The 3,906-nt window shown below is 38.1% G+C and overlaps 1 protein-coding gene across 2 annotated transcripts in view; it reads right to left on the bottom strand.

Annotated features, from left to right (window-relative positions):
* LOC106872229 (N-acetylglucosamine-6-phosphate deacetylase) overlaps positions 1-3,906 on the bottom strand; it is a 165,956-nt gene that overhangs the window by 161,185 nt on the left and 865 nt on the right. The gene's annotated exons all lie outside the window — the stretch shown is intronic.

Consider the following 3,906-nt stretch of genomic DNA (forward strand, 5'->3'; position numbering starts at 1 on the left):
AGACCACTTTAACTCTTTCATGAAATTGTAATCGTGGCCAATGCCAGTGCTGTGTGACTGGTACATAAAAAGCACCATTTGAATGTTGAGCCTCACAGAGGCAGTGACAGGTGACCAAGACCTTTGCCAATATACCATGCTTGAGAAGACTGGTCAAGCCAAGTGAGATCATACAGTGCTACGTGCCAGTAACACCTAAAAAAAAAAAATACCCACTACACTTTTGGAGTGGTTGGCGTTAGGAAGGGCATCCAGCCATAGAAACCATGCCAAATGTGATTGAAACCTGATGCAGCTCCCCAGCTTACCAGCTCTGTCAAATCGTCCAATCCATACCAACATGGAAAACGGACGTATGATGATGATGATGATACCATATTTCTCTTTAAATACTCTGCTTTCGTTTCAGTTTATTTTTAAAATAATTGAAGTATTTGGTAAAATAACTCTCATTATTAAGATGATGTTTGGATTGGAGGAGGTAAAAAATAGGCACAACATCCGTTTTCGGCGTAAATCCTAAACCCTGTGTTTGCGTATTCTTTACTTTCACCGAAATTTTGATGGCAGCCTTACATTTAGATTATTTTAAAACAGAAAATTTATATCATGAAACTTGGGCTCGTCTTGAGCAAGTTGGTTACGAAAAGGGTTAAAGCGCACTTTTATCTATCATCAAGAAATAAAATCTATCTGGGTAAATACTTTCGGAAAGCAGGTCGTTGAGTGAACTCTGACACCCGTTGTCTGCTAGTCCGTTCGTATTGTAATAAATAAATGTGAAAGTCACACGCAAACAGATTAACCAAAAATATTAGTGCAACTAATAGTTTTTTTTTCTTTTCTGGGGGAGCGCGGGGGTGTGTTTCGTTTCAATTAGAATTATCAAGTGTACAAAAGTTGCAGAAACGAAGAATTAACAAAATGCATTATGTTTTCGACGCACACACACAAGTGGGGGTAACAAGTTTTGTTTAGATAAACAACCGAGAAAAACGAATGAATGAAAGTAGAACGTGTACTTTGATCAGCACCTCCAGATTGAACTAACAAAAACAAACAAGCGTATCACAAAAAATATATATATCGATCCAAAACCTAGGTAACAAACGTGTTACCAAGCACACAAGATATGCAGAAAAATGAGGGAGGAACTAAATTTATTAATCTGTAAATATCAGATCGTAACACTACTTTCCTTCAAATTACATAAGTGGAAAAGATAGAAGAGATGTTTAATATTACATAAACCGTTTTTCCTTTCATTTCATTTTTTTTTTTTTCGTGAAATAAAATGAAACTTAACACGCGTAAGCACAGCCGTGTGGTAAAAAAAATTATTGTAATATTATATTGTAATTATTGAACAAAGGTTTTCGAGGGGTTGCCAGTCGGTGGGCGCTGGTGCTCCTCTCATTTTCTTTCATCCATGTCTTTTCCTCATTTCTCATTAATGTACTCGTCCATCCCAGGCTTCTTGCCATTCTATGTACAGCCCTTGTGGCTAATCTAAATGAAATAAAGAAGCTTTGCTTCCTAACTGCATGGCCCTGGAGTCAGTCCCACTACGCGGAAAGCATCTTCTACTATGGCCTTGGGCAGACCAAAGCATTGTCAGTGGATTTCGTAGACGGAAAACTGAAAGAAGCCCATCATGTGTGTATGTAATATTGCGTGTATGTAATATTGTGTGTGTGTGTGTGTGTGTGTGTGTGTGTGTGTGTGTGTGTACACGCACGCCTCTGTGCTTGTGTTTGTCTCTCACCAACTCTTGACAACCGGTGTTGGTTTGTTTACGAATCTAACAACGGTTCGGCAAAAGAGCCGATAAAAAGACTTTAAAAAAAGGAAAACTACTGGAGTCTATGGTCTATTTGTTCGACTAAATACTTAAAGGCGGTGCCCCAGTATGACCGCGGTCCAAAGACTGAAACAGCTAAAAGATAAAGGTATGTTTACGAGTTTTGAATGTTAACCGAGATCGTTTTTCCGTATTCGTTTGACCTTCAATACACGGATGTCACGACAAATAAACTCGACAAACAAATACTAAACTTTGAAAGGTTTTCCTTAAACGTGAAGCAATTATACTTCACATTTACTTCAGATGGTCGCCGGTTTTCCGTCGTAGATCGACGTTGATTTGTTCAATAATCATCCCTGGCAGGCTCGCATGTGGGCTACAGGGCCGGCTCTTGATCTGCGGTATTGTATGTAAATAGAATTGACGATTAGCAAATATGTTTGACCCCTCCCAAAACCAAATAAACGTTCCAGCCGTGGCCATCCTGGTTTTTTGTGGGGTGGGGGGTTACTGTCTCTAGGGTACCATTATCCAATGTGTCTTTTATTTAAGATGTTACATTGTACTTTGAAAGAGGTTTGACTGCTATTTCTAGCATATTGAGCTGAAAGCTGGAATGGACAACCTCTTTCGAGAAGCGGATCGCATGGGACATGACTCTTCATCAGACAGGCCGCATGGCTAGAAAAAAAGTAATTTTTTGTTAGGTGTGTAGTCCAGAGAGTCTCGCGGGCCGCAGATCACTCATGACTGACAGAGACTTATTCGTTGTCTTTTAAATATCTCATGTTAGCAAAAGTACGAAAATGCCATAGTCGTTTGGATGCAGTATGAATACATCACGAGAAGCGTGACCATGTATGGGCCTATAATAATTTTCTACTATTTTATTTATTAATACTAAGTTATGAAAAGAGAGAGAGAGAAGTATAGTACGAGAAAACTAATTATGGACTTCGTCTGCAATGAAAATTACAATTCCACTGTAGTCAGCTTTTTGACATTTCAAGGCTGGGTTTTCCTCGAAGCAAACAAATGTATACACACACAGACACATAGATATACACATACTGGTCAATTTTGGAGTGTCAGAAAGATCCAGAAAGCAAAGAGTAAACGGAACTAAAATTATAAATGTAAAAAGGTAACTGGAGGGTTTAGCTATGTTATATTTGACTTGTTTACAGTCATTGGACTGCGGCCACGATTGGCCACCACCACATAGAAGGCATTTTTTTTTTTTCCTGCAGAAACTAATCGACCCCAGGACTTATTTTCATTTATTTATTTATAGTCTGATTTTTATTCTATCGGTCTCATTTTGCTGAAAGGATCAATTATGGAGACGTAAACAAACCAATACCGGTTTACAAGCGGTGATGGGACACACATACACACATGCGACAGGCAAAAGCCTGTCGCATGTGTGTGTGTGTGTCCATTTACCAAATCCACTCAAGGATTTGGTCGACTCGGCGTTATAGCGGAAACACACTTGCCTAAGGGACAATGCAGTGGGGGACTGTGCCAGGAACCAAGTGGTTGGGCATGAAACTTCTTTGCCATACAACCACGCCTCTTGCGTATTAATTCGATTCTATTTCACGTTCTCTTCTCTGTCTTGTTGCTTATAAAACAACATTTCATCTCATAATTCGATAGCCACATAATTTTTACGCATTGAATTTATATAAATACCATTCTTTTCATTTCAATTACCACAACAGAATGTAACGAATATCAAAAACTATTCCGTTGGAATAGTTTTTAATATTCGTACACTGCCCCGTGAGAAACCTTTCATGCTTGTTGCTACAACAAATTTCATCTTTTCTTCTTTCATTGTTACTTTTTGAGGTTTAGTTTTTGCTCCGGTGACTCGTATTATATTCAGACATAATACCGTTTTTAAAAAAATGATTTAAACAAATGAAATTGAAAATAATGGGAGTTTTTCTATTAGTAAGAATTACTGAAGCAAAAAGAGAAAACTAGTTCCGTTATCTCAACAAGTATGAGAGAAAAACCAAGTTTTACTGCCTGCATTCCGAGTTCAATCCAGCAACAGAGTAATTTTATTTCGTTTTTTTTTTTTTTTTTTT

Source organism: Octopus bimaculoides, chromosome 16 (genome assembly GCF_001194135.2).
Source record: "Octopus bimaculoides isolate UCB-OBI-ISO-001 chromosome 16, ASM119413v2, whole genome shotgun sequence".
NCBI classification, from domain to species: domain Eukaryota; kingdom Metazoa; phylum Mollusca; class Cephalopoda; order Octopoda; family Octopodidae; genus Octopus; species Octopus bimaculoides.